This window comes from Nelumbo lutea, chromosome 3 (assembly GCF_056320005.1).
Source record: "Nelumbo lutea isolate HS-2025 chromosome 3, American lotus-T2T, whole genome shotgun sequence".
NCBI classification, from domain to species: Eukaryota; Viridiplantae; Streptophyta; class Magnoliopsida; order Proteales; family Nelumbonaceae; genus Nelumbo; species Nelumbo lutea.
In genome coordinates, this window is record NC_142686.1 from 114,312,165 (window position 1) to 114,329,953 (window position 17,789).

The window sequence follows — 17,789 nt, forward strand, 5'->3', positions numbered from 1 at the left end:
TCAATGGCGGTTTAAAAACATTGATCTATACCGTTATAGGAAAGTTAAAAAAACTTAAGGTAACCCTTAAAACATAGAAAATAGACTTTAGAGCTTGTTTGTTTCTTCATAACTCTTGTCTCTTAAAGTAATCTTACAACTTTAATAGGAAAATGTGTGTTTATTTCCTCTTATCTCTTATCTCTTAAATAAGAATTTTACAAGTATTTGTTTTCAAATGATTCCCCAAAAATATAAACAAAAAATTCTCATATATATGATTAAAATGGATATTTGACGATTTTCAAAATTCAATTTTCAAAACAACATTATTTGCATTCAAAATTCAAAGGAAGCAAAAGGCTTTTATGCCCCATTTGCTTTTCCATAAGTTATTTGTTCAAATAAATGTTTTTTGGGGAAACACTTACCTAGGTAAGTATTTTTTATCTATGTTATTTTATTTCTCAGATAAATAAGGCAATGACCGTTTTAACCATAAAAATCCATTATTAAAAGGGATATTTTTGTCACATTTAAGTATTGGCAACTTTCCTCCTATACCTAGGAAAATAGAGTTTTCCTGACCCCCATATAAATCTGAAGAAAGAACATGAACTTTTTGATCAATGGGAACCAAAATTCTATCCACCAACTTTCCCTTCTCCTCAAAATACAAAAAACAAGAATACTCCCTTGAAGAAAATTTAGAGTTCATTCCACCTCTAGGATTTTTATTACGTTTTTGGGTTTTATTTACCAACAACCCCATTTATAAGTCACTACCTCTTGTACTAAAGCTTATGATTGACTAAACAATAAATACCGCTAGACTTAAATATACTTTGTGTGTTGTATCCATTGGACTTAAAACATATAATCATTTCTTATATTCTTTCATGAACCCGTTTTAATATTCTAAAAATCATATTTTACTCTTTAAAACAATAATTCTTGCTCTTTTTTCTAACTTTATGCAATTTCAATTGCAACACTTTTCTGATTAAAATAGGGACCAGTGGATGGGAGAACAAAAAAATGTGGCAATGAGTTACTTTTGTTTTCATTGACACCTCAAGGGGTGGAGGGATGAGATAGAATAAAAGAGAAAAAAAGAAATAAAGATGGAGGAAGAGGAAGGGGAGGGAAAGAATGGAAAACCAAAAGCCTTCGTTAACTTGAGACAGTGTAAAATTGAGCCAAGGAATGCTTTTAAGTATAAGGGTATGTTTAAATCTTTTTCCCGAAAGTTAAATAAATAACTTATGAGTTAAATTGTTGAAACCTCCTTTGTACTTTCCAATAGTTGTGATTCAGCACCCTACTTTATACTACTAGCATTATACTCTCTTGGATCGTTGAATCTATACCCAACTTTTTTATATTGATGTTAGAATTTTAATGGAAATTGTTAGTTTCATCATCTCAACATTTTAAATGTCAAAATTACCTTTAGACAAAAACATGAGGTACGTTGACTAAGTCAATTGCGTACATACAATCTTCGCATTTTAAAACATCATGAAATGTGCAGTGGGCAATCTAAAAATTAGCTTTAACAAATTATCAAACCAAATTGAAATGGAGCAAACTCAACATAATTTTATTTAACTTCTTAAAATTAAAAAAAAAAAAGTTCAATTCCAACAGGAGAATATATAGAGAGAGACCGGATCTGCTCCTCACACCTGATGCCTCACAGGTGCCTCACACACACATCCTATCATGCATTGGGAACATCTCCCATACTTATTAATTATTATTCACGGGAGGTGTTCCCAATGCATGGTGGATGTGTCTGTGAAGCATCCATTTGTGAGGAGCAGATTCCGTCACATGTAGAGAATGGCAAAAGGGATCAGTTTGCTAGCTACCTTGACTTTTCACGTTCAGAACTCACCTCAGCACAGATTCCCTCATTTTATGATTGATTAAGGTTACCATATTAAATTAAACCTGGCAATACATACATGGTCTTATATTTTCTAGTTTTTGATAAATCAATAAAGAATTAAATAAATCTTGTTCACATCAATGCAAGACTTGGTTAATTGTGGTTATTGCTAGGAATGCTTCACTCTCTCCCTCTCTCTTCTTTGTTTTTTTATGTATAGTTAGTTGCAATACATGAGGGTTTGTGCTCCAAGAAAAATCAACAGTGTGGCCTCCTCCCAAGTAAAAATACCGGCCAGAAAAACAGTCAGTGAATATTTAGACCTCTTGTTCCTCTCCCAAAAACCAAGATAAAAAATAGAGGAATTATGTGACATCTTCAGCTATGATGATTAGAGGAGCTCTTAGCTGTGTGGTCTTCTCCAACAGAGGTATTATTGAAATCTTCTGATTAGTTACCAAGATCTTTGCATTCTCAAATCCAATAATCGTTTTTCTCAGGCTTTGTGACAAACTATGCTGCAAGTAACCAACGTCAATGTGCAGACAAGTCTAAAGAGCAACATCAAGGGAAAACCCCAAATACATCATATAATTAATAGAGACAAATGGAGCTTGGAACCTACTAAAAGATACAGACCCCCATTCCTTCCACCTCTACAGTTGTCTCAAAGGATGATGAAGATTCACTCAATGGTATCATCATTGCCAGCAGAGATGGAAGCAACAACTGAAAAAATAAAATTAAATAAGTATCTGGTATAAGAATGTACCAGACAACATTAGAAAATGCAAAATAACTTGAAAATAAAAATAGCAATTAACCTTCAATATCATCATGCCTTGGACTGTCCTATCAATCCCTCTCTTGATTGAGATAGGGTTTGCACCAGAAGTAACACTCAATTAGCCTAATTTGATAATTTCACATGCAAGAACTTATTCTGTTGTTGATCCATCACCAACAGAGTCATTAGTTTTACTTGCAACTTTCAACCCAGAATTAACAATGTCAATACAGAGATCATTCGTAGGCTCCAAATCTCCAATAGTTATAACATCCAACTATTTAGTTATGCCATTAAATTTTGTTTCAACCACCACTAAAAGAAGCCTAGGATGCATCTGGATATCAACCTTTAATAAAACTTGAATAACATCAAGAAAAGGAGCATTGATACAAATTTCCATTAACATTAATTACAAGTATGAAAAGAGAATTAGACATGGACTCAATGACCAATTTGTTGTGTAAGGCATTTGATGCCTCTTATGCTTTCCTACTTCTAAATAAATACAACCTCAACCGTATGCTTTCCATTGGAGGACTGCTCCCACTGAAATTTACAGTTAAAACCGAGTTCCATTAATATATCAATATATATATATATAATAAATTATATATTTTAATATATGTACTATTATATAAATAATAAAGTGTGGTTAATTCGATTTTTTCCATTAACTTAACTTTCAAACCTGAAAACTGAAATTGATCAAAACTAAAATTTTCGATTTGTTTTTTTGGTTTTAACCAAACAAAGCTCACCCCTATTACTACCTACAGCAGTTTGCTTTTCCTCAAGTAATTCTTTCCATAATCTAAAACAAGATTTAGGTTTGTACAATAACGAGATAGGAGTGGATCTGATATACTTTGAGTTGATCAACTTGTCCCAAATGCTTTTGTTTGGAAACACTTTAAGTTGATCAACTTAAACCAAGCTTTAAGTCTGAAAGCCCTCTTGATATAAAAAAAGAGATCTTATGCAAGCCTCCTCCTTAAGTGGGCTTGCAAAATTTTTTCCATGATAGCCACCAAAAAAAGTTGGCAAACAATTTATTTATTCTATGAATAACAATTCAGGAGGAGCAGTCACACATGAATAATTAAGCTCTAAAGGACATGCTTGATTAGAGTGAACTTACCTCCAATTGTCAAAAGTTTAGCCTTCCAACCTTTAATTATAGCTTTGATCTTTCGAATGATAGGCTCAAAGCAACAATCCTCAAGTGCTTCCTGCCCATATGCACACCAAGATAAGTGAGTGGTAACTATTTATGAGAAAACCCTGTAACATTTTTTATCATGTTAATTTTACTGCTGGGCATTTTACTATGAACAATGAAGCATGATTTCTCCTTGTTGACCAATTGGCATGATTTATCCAATTCAAGTCTTATTTATCAAGCACATTGCGCTTTAAAAAATAAATAATATTAATGAAATATCGTTTTCAAGGCATTGACACCTACCAAAACTTAAAATATTAAGGGGGTGTTCTTCCAAGTGCATTTTCTTTTCTTGTTGTGAGTTATAAAAACAAATTAAACCATCTATTTTGATGACAAATTAGTTACAAAAATAAAAACATGGAAAACATGTTCTTGGTTGTATACATGTTTTTTGGCACCCAAACTAAGATAAAAACGTTTTCTAGAATTTCTGGTTTAAGAATCATATTTTCATATAATGATCTCTCACCATCTTTCATAAATCATACAATATCAGTACTTGTAAAATTTGTTTTAGTTTTAAAAACCATCATTTTGATGGTTTCAAAAATATGAATTGATTCTTTTTTGAAATAAAACAAACTTGTTTTTGCTTCTCAAAACAAAGACACAGTTCAAGAACAATCATGGGATCACTTATGATCCCTGGTAGATGTTCAAACTAAGAAGTAAGAGGAAAAAAAAAAGAAAAAAGACAATGACATATATGTTTCTTTCTGGTTTTAGGTTAAATTAGACCCATTTGATGTTGATCCTGATTGTCTAAATATAGCTCTACGTAGAAAATTATGGGGCCCAAACAAAATATGACTTACTGCTTTTCTTTAATGGATAAGTTATTAAGTAGGTTGTGAGCCCCTTCTGGATGAAGCTGAGATTGGGTTGATTGTTATACATGATAATATCTTGAAGTATTTTACTCTATAACTATTTAGGGGGTGTTCTACAATATGAATGCATTTGTCTTCATTTGTTTTTGAAATTGTCACATCAGTGAGAAAACGAAAACATGCTTTTGAATGACGTTTCTGTTTTGAAAAGCAAAAACAAGATGGTTTTGTTCCAAAGAACAATACATGTTTTGATACTACAAAAATAGTGGTTTTTTTTTTAAATGAAAGAAAATTTTGCGTTATATAAATTATATGGTTTATGGAATGTGATATTAAATAACCAAATAAAAAGCATGTTATCTAAATTAGAAATTCAATAATACATATTTTTTTCAGCTTTGGAAGCATAAAACACACATACAACCAAGAACAAATTTCTTTCTTTAATAATCAACAATTTGTTTTCAATCCCATGGCACCATGTTTGTGAAACCAAAAATCAAGGAGGTCTGGGCTTCAGGAAAATTGAGGAATTCAACAAGCCTCTCTTCTCGAAAGTCAAAACAGAGATAGAGACTCTTCACAGCCAAATCAGAACTCTGGGCCAAAATCATCAAACAAAAGTATATCAAGTCCAAGTCTATCTTCAAGCTAACAAAAAAAACAAGGGACTCTTGGTGGTGGAAGCAAGTAGTAGTTTTATTGGATGAGCTGAAAGGGAATCTGTTTTGGCAACTAAAAGATGGAAAATCCATTCACCCACTTGACCCTTGGATTCCATCCATACCAAAGGCACCTCAACACTCAAACCTAACCTCCAAGGCCAACTACAAATGGAAAGGGTCAGTGAACTAAGGGACCAAGAAGGGCATTGGAACCTCCCCCTACTACAACAACTATTTGAGGAAGAAACAATAAACCACATCATACAACTAAACAGAATTCCATCCAAAGACCCAAACAAACTCCTATGGAAGAGTTCAAGAAAAGCAACATACTGTGTCAAAACAGACTACAAATTCTTTATAGATCAGCTACCATCCTCCTCAAGACCACATGAGAACTGGAATCTCATCTGGAAAACAAAAGTGCCCTTCAGGTTTCAAATATTCATGTGGAAGGCATGGTGGGGTGGAGTGAAAACCAGAGACAAACTCATTTTTTTATAGGAAACATAAAAACTCTGCCCTTTATGTAATGCTGCTATAGAACCATAGCAGCATCTCTTCTTTCAGTGTTTCTTTGTGAGGCCATCTGGCTTACAGCCCAAATTGGAATTAACCCTGAGGAAGTAAATAACAAACAGCTGAGTCAGTTCGTCACTGATTGGATAACAAAAAAGTTAAAAAACTTACCACCAAACCTCAAACAAAGGTATATTGCCAAAATTTTCATCATTTTCAGACTCATATGGGACATGCGTAATGCAAAGATCCATCAACAACACATACTTGATCCCGCTACAGAAAGCTGATTCATACATAGAACCCATTGACAACTCTGAACAAGCAGCAGACAATGCCTGGGGAGACTAAACAGAACACAGATGCCTATATTTATGTGGGTGGCTCATATGATCCAGCAAAGGGAACAGTGGGGACAGGTATTGTCTTATGTGATTTCAACAGATAGTCGAAGGATCAGAGCTGCTTCAAGTCTTCAAGCTGAATGGAAAAGAAGAATGCACCGACTGGCAAGTGATACACCTCAAGGAAGAAGCAACTAACATTTGGATTCAATTGCAATCTCTCTCTTTCTCTCTCTCTGAAAGACTTTAAACTAATTCATTCAACTCAGAACTTCTTTTTAAACTCCATCTATTTCTGTTAATCCTAATAGACACAATTTGAATGAATTTTGGTGAAAAGTGTCTGGTTACAATGACAGACATCATGCCTAATGCTTTGTATGTAGAGAAAATTTTGGATTCTATTAAATCAGGTAGGTAGGCTGCAAGTCGGGATGAGGCCAAACCTAGCCCAACCCTAAGTTCTAAACTCCCAACTGATTCCTTAAAATCTTGTAGAACTTCTTAATTTAAGATCTTAACTCAACTATCACTACATATATTAATCCTATGTTTTATTAATATTTGTTTTTTTTTATTGGTTCTCTAAGTACAAAATTCAGAAAAAAGTGTTTAAAATGGCTATAGTTTATTATGAGTTATGATTTATAATAGATCTTTTATGGGCAGCTAGCTATGGGTGGCAAACCATAGAGAGGATAAAGAATAAAATATTAAAAAAACACAAAATATGTTATTAAAATATGAAGGCAGGTAGTGGGGGCTATACAACTATCATGCATCTAAACAAATATGAAATGTACTATAGAGTTGGGTTCAGGTTGGGTGGGGTTGCCCGAGGGGTCAACCCTAAACCAACTCGAAGTAAAGTCGGATTCATAAATTTCAACCCTAACCCTAACCTTAACATCAACCCGACCCAACATAACCCGTCTTTTTTCGAGTTGGGTTTAGGCCAACCCAACCCAAGTTGCAGCCTTACAGGTAGGGGTTCAACTCCGGTTTGTCTAATTAGCATTATTCAAAAATTTTTTCACCAAAACAAGGAGGTGTGGCCCATGTCCTTATCGTACATCTTAAAGTAATTGTATAAGGACTGAAATTTGTTCTCCTGTAAGTATATCAACAACTATATATATACCAAATTTTGAAAAAAAAAACAAATTAAATAAAACATAAAAGATGCAGGGTTTAATACAGAGGTGTATCGATACTTTGAATTTTGCTTGCGACTTTCAATGAAATACAAATTCTTTTTCTTTTTATAACATTGGAAGGGGTTACACAAGAAAGGGGTAGCAAGTTCCCACAAATCACATAAGGAAGAGCTCCTGGATTGAAGGTCGAAGAGGCATCCCCAAACTTTTGTGCTTCACGGGCTAACCAGTCAGAGGATGACCTTGTTATCTTCTTGATTCCTTCTTGGTGTAATTCAGAGTGTAGAGAAGCCTCACGTAGTCCTCTGTATTTGCATCATATATAAGTCCAAGATCGAGCGCCTTGTTAGGATTGAGGTGACCTGCTCCCATGGCTAGAGGACTAGTGGGTTGCTCGTTGACCATTAGTTCTGTGATGGGTTTGAGAGTGTTATTGAGTGAATCTTCTGTGGTCATCATGGCAGATCAAATGGCTCTTGGCTTCATCTGGAGCTGTAAATAGCAACTCTTGGTATTGGCCTTGTTCCAATACATATCAGAGTTGCTCTTGGATCATGTCTTACATTCGGGTACTTCAGGATTGCTTGACCTTCCTGGTGACCCACGAGAATGGCTGGAAATGAGAAGCGGAGGTAGGGTTCTATGTAATTACCTGTGTATAAGAAGATAGCTCCGTCTACTCCTGTGTTGCGAACATTGGGGATTTGTAGATCAATGTTGTGATCTCCTAAAAATTTACTGTTATAGCTACTTGTGCATTCAGACATGACAATCTTGTGACCAACATTATTCAAATCTTGTGTGTACAGTCACCTGTGAAGACAAGGGGTACTTGGGTCAGCGATGAACCTCCATACAAAGATGCACCTGCAATTGAAACACCATAGCTACTGTACTGCTTGATATCAGTCTGCATGGAACAATCTCTGATGAACTGCTCACACTTAGCTGTCCTGTGTTGATAAATTCATCCACACCAGAAATTGTGGAGACACAATGAACCTGAAAAAGTAAATGTGCAACTTAATCAGCATTCTTCATGAAAAACTTGAAGGAATTGCATTGTCTGTTTAGCTTACAGTCATAATTAGCCCATCCAATGCATCGATTAGCTAGATCAGAAACAAAAAACTTGTCTCTTAGAACAAGGTCAGCAGATAAAAAAATAAAAATAAAAAAAGATTAGTTTTCTTTTCTTAAGTTAGGCTTACCAACTCACAGCTTTAATAACTCATGTACTAATTGAGGCACGCACACACACACACAAGATTACTGGTATTGACATTGAATCCACATGACTCAAAACGTAGTTGCCAATATCATGATTTTGTTTCAGACAGCAAAACTGCTATGCAACAGTTTGACATTTCATAAAAATGAAAGGAAGCATTTCTAATGTCTTAAAGTAGAAAGGATTTAGAGAATCTAAACAATGTAGGAAGTCTATTGATGATTAAAAAAATGTGGGAAGTTTAATGATAAAACAATTACTGACAAAAAAAAAAAGATTGTTGGAGAAGTCAGAGTTGGCAAAACTAGCTAAACCTCATAACGGACTTTTAGTCAAAGTTCTATCCTGATGTAACTTGATTAGTTGCTGCAGATTAATAAAATAACAGAGTTCTTATGTATGTTAGCAGTTGACAATTCTCTCATGGACCATATTCAATGATATTGTAAGGACCAATTATTGTGATTTGCATAGTTGCATCTCAAACTACTTAACATAGACAATAGTTGGGATTTCTCTGAAAACAATGTAGAGAGTGCGCATATCTAAAAAGGCCATTATCCAATGGTGGCCCACTAGCCCTGCCATTTGGGGTCTTGGGAGGGGTAGACTGGATAGTCCTAACTTTTGTCATTTTCTTTTGCATAAAGTGGCTGCTGCTCTCACTCTCATGATATGAGAGTGCACATATCTCTCATCCAAAAATAGTATTATTCAAGGAACTTTTCAAGCAGTTTACTTCTATCCAACCCATGCTTAACACTTCATTGTGAAAAGTTGTTTATTAGATATGGTTGTTGCATAACTTATGCCCACTTTCTGAAGGTTTTGGCAACTAAGCTTCTATGTAGTGGATAAATTGTGGGAATACCTTTAAATGTTTTCTACATTGCAAATGCATTTATGAAAATTTTCTTTGCTATTTCTCTCTATTGGATATAGTGTGATGCCCTTATTTATTGCAATGTATTTAGGAGTTTGTGTACACACTACACAGATTACATTTGGAAATGAGTTTAATAATGGCATTTCATGTAACCAAGAAAGTGAAGAATTACCAAAAAATCACAAATCATGAAATACAAAATTAGAAAAAACAAAAACTCAGTTATACTTCACATTTACACAACCTTCAAGACCTAAAATTCAAGAGATCAATGACGGTGACACAAGAATTGCTAGGGGTAGACCAAAAAGGACATGGATTAGTAAGAAATGATTTAAGAACTAATAATTTAACAGTGGATAAATTAAATGAATTGGCGAAACAGGATTCGTGTAGCCAACCCCATATAGCTAGGATAAAGCATCAATGATAACAATGATGACATATTAGGGATGATTGTTTATGACCTGGCCTGGCTTGCAAATTTTTGGGCTTAGGCAACCACAATTCTCCCAGGCCTAGCTTGGCTTTGACCCGCATTAAGCCTGCAAAAAATTAAGATCTGTGACGTTATATTAGGATAAACCTAGTATTAGTTGTAACCTCAAAATAGAATTTCAGCCTACAACCATTAATTGTAACCTCAGAATGGACTTTTAGTCAAAATTTTTATCGCAAAATAACTGATGTGGTTGAAGATCTATAGATTTAGAATTGTCTTGAGAAATCCTACAGCTTGCCTGTGATTAGACTTGTTCATGGGCCGGGCCGGGCCGGGCCGGGCTTTCACTTGTCACTAATGAAAATATACTAGGCCCGAGCCCGAGCCCGGCTCGACTAATGGGCCTATAACTTGGGCCCGAGCCCGGCCTTGGTAATAAGCCCGAAACCCGAGCTCGAGCCCGAAGCCCGACCTAATTGAAAGAAAACAATTTTCCCTATTCAAATTAGAATTAAAAATTCAGATAGTAATTTTTTTTTTTCTATTTAAATGAACAATGGGCCTACAAGATGGTATTTTTCCCTTTCTTTTATATTTTAAAACACAATTTTACATTCTTAAATCAAATTTTTTTTTCATATGGACATAATCACATAACTAATTTTAAGTTTAATATTAGGTCGGGCCGGGCTATTTTGACAAAACCCGAGCCCGGCTTGAATTTATTGCGGGTTGGGCCGGGCTCGTCGGGTCTTACTATTTCTACCCATGTCCTTTTTTGTCTACACCTATCTCTTCTTGTGTGGTGGTCATTGATCTCTTGAATTTGAGGTCTTGGAGGTTGTGTAAATGTGAAGTAAAACCATTTTTGTTTTTCCTAATTTTGTATTTCATGATTTGTGGTTTGTTGGTAATTCTCCACTTTCTTAACTACATGAAATGTTATTATTAAACTCATATTCAAATGTAATTTGTGTAGTGCATACACAAAATCCTAAATACATTGCAATAAATCAGGGCATAACACCATATCTAATAAAGAGAAATATGAAAGAAAAATTTCATAAATGCATTTGCAATGTAGAAAACATTTAAAGGTATTCCCACTATTTATCCACCTTCGAAAAGTGGGCATAAGTTATGCAACAGCTATATCTAATAAACAACTTTTCACGATGAAGTGTTAAGCATGGGTTGGATAGAAGTAAACTGCTTGAAAAGTTCTCATGAATACTATTTCTGAATAAGAGATAATGTGCACTCTCATACGTGAGAGTGACAGCAACCACTTTGTGCAAAAGAAAATGCCAAAGGTTACAAGTTAGGACTATCTAGTCTACCCTTCCCAATACCCCAAATAGTAGGGGCCAATGGGCCACCATTTGATAATGGCCTTTTTAGATATGTGCACTCTCTACATTGTTTGTAGGGAAATCCCAACTATTGTCTATCTTAAGTAGTTTGAGATGCAATTATACAAATCACAATAATTGGTCCTTATAATATCATGGAATATAGTCCATGAGAGCAGTGTCAACTATTAACATATATAAGAACTTCCTTATTTTGTTAAATGTATTTAATTTCTTAGTTTACATGTCATGAAAAATAATAACTTAATGGGTGATTACTTTAAGCAAAATAATGCTTTCATGTATACATCATAATTATCTACAAAATTTTTTACAATGAACTTTATGAAAAATATACAGATACATACATGTCTAGACATGTATACAAACATATACATAATATATTTACATATAATACATCTGGATATAAACATATGTTTATTATGTATGTTAGAAACCGCAAGAATGTGCACACATGACATAAATGCAAAGGCTAGCATCTAGCTGGTACTCATTCACTGTATTTTGGACTAGAACATACAATGGAGAAACATTTAAGTTAGGATTCAAACCTCATAAAATATCCATCCCTTGGTTTTGAACTCTTTGGAAGCCAATGCACCACAATTATGCCCCATCCAGGGAGAAAAGTTAAAATTTTGAATTGAAACCATTTGGTGGCATAATAGCAATACTTTTTGATCAATGAAAGAGAATTCCATTAATATGAGGAAAAGGTATAGATTATGATTATAGATTCTGAATAGCCTCGACTACCCCACTAAAACTTGACATGTCAACTTTCAATTTTGGTTTTCACCCTTACAACTGAGCCCAAAAGCAATGATCCCTGTTAGCCCCTTGTTTTGCTTGCTGGTCTGTAAATCCATTAGCTGCTCTTGGGGTCCACTGAGTTATTAATTGCATATCCTTGGATAGATTTTTAAACTTCTTGATTTAATTTCTGAAGTGCTAGGGTATTCTTTCGCTTTGCTTTAGCCAGCTTTGGAATCACCTTCCACAACAAGTTTTCTCACCCCCAAATCCTTGGCTCTTTGTATCCCCAAAACCAATGCCTTTAATTTAGCTTATCACCACTTCATTCACTCAACTACCAAAAAAAAAAAAAAAGAAAAAGACTAAGAATAAAATCATCCCTACAAGTACATAATATGTATTTTTCATAAAAATCACAAGTTAAAAAACTTATAGCATCACCCTGTTTTATGAGGTGCTCCACGGGACTTAAGATTATGGATGCACTACCAGCAAAGTTTAAGCTAACTGTAGGGAATATCCCATCAACACTGAATGTAAAGGACATGTGCATTTCAAATATTAAGTTAAGGATCTAGCGGTGGAGCTTTTTAAAGTCTAGCACCCATTAAAGTAGGAAGTTGTATTACAATGATACATGTTGGTGATTTGATAACATTGATTTCCTTTAGAAGGAAATGATACCTATTGGTGAAACAACATTACACAAAAGAAAAATGGAAGAAATGAACTTCAGAGATCATGAATATAATTTATTTCACGATTTCCTTCCCCAACAATGAAAACTAAGTAGTCAATTGATTAACTTCAATCTTTTACAAATAAAAGGTGTGGGTTTATAATCCTTTCCATAGCCTGCTACAAAGTATTTCACGTCAATTAAATTGTTAAAAAATTGTGTTCCTGTAACTTACAACATTGACAAATGGATCATATGCTTTTGTTGCAAGGTATGCCAAAGTTGTTGCAGAATATAAACTGATGTTTAGACAAGAAGAGATGATATCGCATGTTTTGGGAAAGAAATAAATGGGTGAATGACAAATAGATATGTGGACCAAAGAACAAATATGATGGCATAATGACTAGTGCAATGTTTTAAAACACGGAAGTGTGACACAAGGCGTTCCACTACCTAGAAAGCATGAGACATAGTTCAGAACGTAAGAAGCGTAAGCCTCCCGAAACAATAAGGCATAAGCCTCCTTTCGAGGAGGGAGGAGGAAGAATAGTGTATATATAACTAGTGTGAGAATAATCATGGATTGACACTAGCCCTTATTTGATCACATAGTCATGGATGGATGATTAAACATGTCAAAGAGGAAATTCCATGGATTGACAAAACTAGAGTGAATATATAACTAGCACGAGAATAGTGTAATATTAGTACTGGAGACCAAGATATGGTTCTACAATTTCTTCTGTTACCTTGGTTCAATAATTCATAACAAGGGAGAGATTGAGGAGGATATTGCCCATAGAATTAGTTCATCCAAAAAGTTGAGTGATTAGGGAATACCACTCGGGCTACAAGGAAAGTTTTACAACCATAAAGCCAACAATGTTGTATGGAACAGAGTGTCAAGAAATAAATTAAAAAAAAAAAAAACGTCTAAAAGCTAAGCATGAAAGTAAATATGAATGTTGAAATGGTTAAATGATAAAATTGGAAAAGATAGGATTAGAAATGAACATACTCATGGAAATCTAGGAGTAGCTTCAACAAGTGATAAAATGAGGGGGAAGTAGAGTAAGATGGTGATCAAAAACGTTGTAACAAGCTTTAACCAAACTAATATAAAGATCCATATGATAAACACAAAGTTATGATATAAATGAAATAGAACAGGAGGAAGCAAACAAGTCTTAACCAAATATTTCTATAGGTAAGTAAAGATGATCAACTACTAGCTAGGGTTCTAATTTCTTTTCTCTCCTTGAAACATAGACTTCCAAAGACGGTGCTAGTGGACAAACTCCATATTTTTAAGAATCAAAACAACTATCTGATTATCAACATCCAACCTCTAAAATTTATAAATGTGTTCCAGAATAAAGAAAAAATGTCCTTTGCAGATAAAAAAAGAAAAAAAAATGCAAGTGTTTCCAATATGTCCATTCACAACTTTTTTATGGTACTAATAATCCAAAAAACAAACTTGAGGTCAGAGAGGAGACTGTAATGATTAGGCTACATGAAAAAAAAATGGCACATAAAAGATAATAGCTCCAAGAAGAGGACGTACTGATTTGGAACAAGAGGATAGACAATATTTGGCTCCACAATCCCACCAAAAACCAATATACCTCCACCACTATTAGCTCCTATAAGCAATGAGAAAACACCTTTGGTGCAACTCCTCGTGAGGATAGTTGTGAAATGACACGTGCTGCCCAAACCCAAAAATCCCATTAACGGCTGTCTGGCTTGGTCAAGTCTCCGGACTGATAGTTGCTACGTCCGTCTCAAACACGAAGGATTTCCTGAGAACTGTGTCAAAGAAGAACATATCTTCTACATAATAATCCGATGTCCCACTTCCATCACCATACTGAAAGGAGTAACCACACTGGGAATTCTGAGCAGTGCAGCCACCATCTAAAGTTTGATCCGCCAAATCACATATTTCATCTGAACAAGATACTAGAGAAGCTGTGGATGAGGCGATAACATCAAAGAAATTCAAAGCAATCTGCAAAAATGTAAGTCTTGGTAAGGATTTCATCTACAAAAATGTCAATGGAATTGAAAGAAGAGGAAGGAGGCGGAAAAAGAAAGAAAAAAAGCTTTACATTCGGGCCCCTATATTTGGGGCAACCACTGCAGGCATTGCAGATGATCCACAAGACATCACTTCCATGTCAATTTGTACATAGAATTCTTTTGGAGGAGTCACCAATTTTATTCTAGTAAAATAGAGTCTGGTTCAAAGAAAAAGAAGTGTGTCAAAACCATTACAATAAAATATTAGAAACAAAGAAAAAGAGAATCACTTGCGCTGTTACACACCGATAAATCCCCACCCAGTAGAGTCTTAAAGAGATCAAAAGCCGTAGAGAAGAAGAATCAACATCTTCGAAAGCCCATCTATGAACTACATCAGAAGAACCAAAAGAGAAAGAACAATATAGACCCACATAGCTGTCAATTTACAAACTAAAGAACCTCAGAATATCAACAATCATCAAATCCGGAACCCATTAAACAAAGAAAACAAAAATAGTAAAGAAACAAAGAATACCAAAAAGGCCGTCAATATAAATTACAAAATAACCAGACCCGGAAGCCAAGAAGAGAAAATTAAGGAGCAAAATAAAACGAACGAAATCAAGAAACAAGACGCGGAAGCCAAACGCCATCCTCAATTAAACCACGGACCAAAAAAAAAAGAAAAATTACCCAACGGTGGAAGGATTCTAGGTACCCTTGACGGGAAAATTGACGATCCCCCACCCTGCAAGATTCGGCGGTGCCTTATCCTGTCGCGAGCTCTATGCTCACTCAGCTCAACTCTCTAGTCCACCGGAAAGGCTCTTTGAGCTTCAGCCACTTCGAAAATCCACAAAACAGCACCGCCAGAAAGAAGACGGCGCCCAAAACCAAGATCAGGCATGATGAAACACCAGCATTTCCTTTTGATTCGCTTCTCACCCTCTCTTCTATCTCATTCCCAATAACAACAAAAACAGAAAAAACAAACCATACAATTCAGATGCGAAAATCGAGGTCAGTGTCTTTCTATATCACTGAAAGCACAAAAAGAATGAGAGCGAGAGAGAAAGTAAGAGACATACTAGAAACTACCCAAGGTCCCATGCAGAGAGAAATCAAGAAGAGAATAAAAAGACGTACCACGAGACCACGATAACGGCCACTAACAGAGGATTCAAAATCAGATTACATTATTGTAAATATATATGTTTTCTTTCCTTACCAGGTACTTTCACCTTTTAACACGCACTCCCCACACTGGTTTCGGGTCAGGATGGTAACGGCCCGTGGGTCCCCCAGTTCACTGGCCCAGATGTCTGCATTTGTATATCCAAATTTTAAGATACACGAATCATTTCTTTCTTCGAATCCAACGGTTGATATTCTCGTGCTCAAATGATGGCAGGGTTCTTTATGTGTAAAAACGACCGACACCGACAGGATTACGACACCTCCGGCACCGCGCATCTTAACACCTCTCTGCTTATTCAGCTTACACGTGGCCCAAGAGATTATGAAATTACCGAATTGAACCTCTTGGACCACACGACAGTGACACGTGTAGGTTTCTTTGTACGTTTAAAGAGAATCTTCTTTAGCAATTAGGTCCGATTATGATTGGTCGAAACTCTTCCTGTAATTGCAAGAATTGAAATAATTTCAAAAACAAACCAATAACCGATCTCCACTCTGTTTCCTCTTGTAATTGACATATAGAAGCACGTAATTTTCCTTTTGGCAAAGTTTAAAAAAAAAAAAAAAACTTAGAAATTTTATTTGTTTACATATATCCCAAAAATCACCTCCAACCAATAAAACATTTATTTATTTTGATGGGAAACCAAATGTAACATTAGAAATTGCGTGACAAGATAATTCAAAACCCGCTCATTGACCTATACAAATCTATAAATCTATCCAATTAAAGAGCTTTAGAGCTATATAGCCCGTGCCTCTCTTTTCGATCTCATGAAATGAGTGATTTCGCAGATTAAGAGATATCTGCAATTTGTCAATCTTTTAGAAATCCCAATTGGAAGGGAGAGATGAGATCTTGCATGATAGGTGAGACTAACCATTTGAAAATGAGCTTGTATGAGATTGCATAAGCTGATTGTCTGATATGGTTATATTGTAGATGAGGGAGAAGGTTGTCCAACAAGTGGGTGTCAAAATTCTGGCAAACCCACTGGTCTCCGTGATAGCAGATTTGAAGACAGAAGCTATTTCACTATTGTTGGACACATGGAAGTCCATGACCCATTAGGAGCTTTCATCCACTCTATGCTATTTTACACGTTTCCGTTGTTAACCATGTAGTGAAAGAATTTATTATTTCCATCACCATCCCTTAACCAGAGCTCCCTGGACTTGAGCTTCCATGGTTGTTTCTTTGAGAAAAGCCAGTAACGATATTGCTGAGTCAATGATTTTATTTGAGATGCAGCATTATTATTACTACTAGAGACCAACATTTTGCTCCCATTCTTCTACTATGACCTAGGTGCAATGAGGATTGTCAGTCCAAAAGGAGAGGAAGTGAAGGGGATGTCTATGGTTGGTTGATCACACATAACTTTTCGTTGAATATACTCTATACTCACTCATGGAGAACGAGCCCTTGTGAAGTTGGAGTTGTTGTCAAAGTGAGGCATGGGTCTGAATGTAATAGGCACGTTAGGTAAGTACAATAAGTGAGCAGGTAATAGCTGTCTAACATATATCCCATTAATGTGCCTTTCATCCAAACTTTTTTGTTCCATTAGACAAAAATTATCCATTATTTTATTATCTTCGTCAAAATAATTAAAAATAAAAAACAATGAAAAAAAAAACATAAATGAGTCCCAATTCCCAATACATTTAAATTTTCCTTTTTCATTGTTTTTATTTTTTATTATTTTGACAAAAAATAATAAAATAATAGATAATTTTTGTCTAACGGGACAAAAATGTTTAGATGAAAGGCATATTGACTAA

At 35.1% G+C, this 17,789-nt stretch overlaps 1 pseudogene across 1 annotated transcript; it reads right to left on the reverse strand.

The window, feature by feature from the left end:
- Window positions 1–2,022: 2,022 nt before the first annotated feature.
- LOC148867782 (aspartic proteinase 36-like) lies at window positions 2,023–16,006 on the reverse strand (annotated as a pseudogene). Its single transcript, XR_016110734.1, has 8 exons — window positions 15,951–16,006; window positions 15,498–15,757; window positions 14,891–15,019; window positions 14,344–14,790; window positions 8,220–8,408; window positions 3,802–3,892; window positions 2,509–2,602; window positions 2,023–2,424 (listed from the first exon to the last, which is right to left on the reverse strand). The product of XR_016110734.1 is annotated as an aspartic proteinase 36-like (transcript).
- Window positions 16,007–17,789: the final 1,783 nt, after the last annotated feature.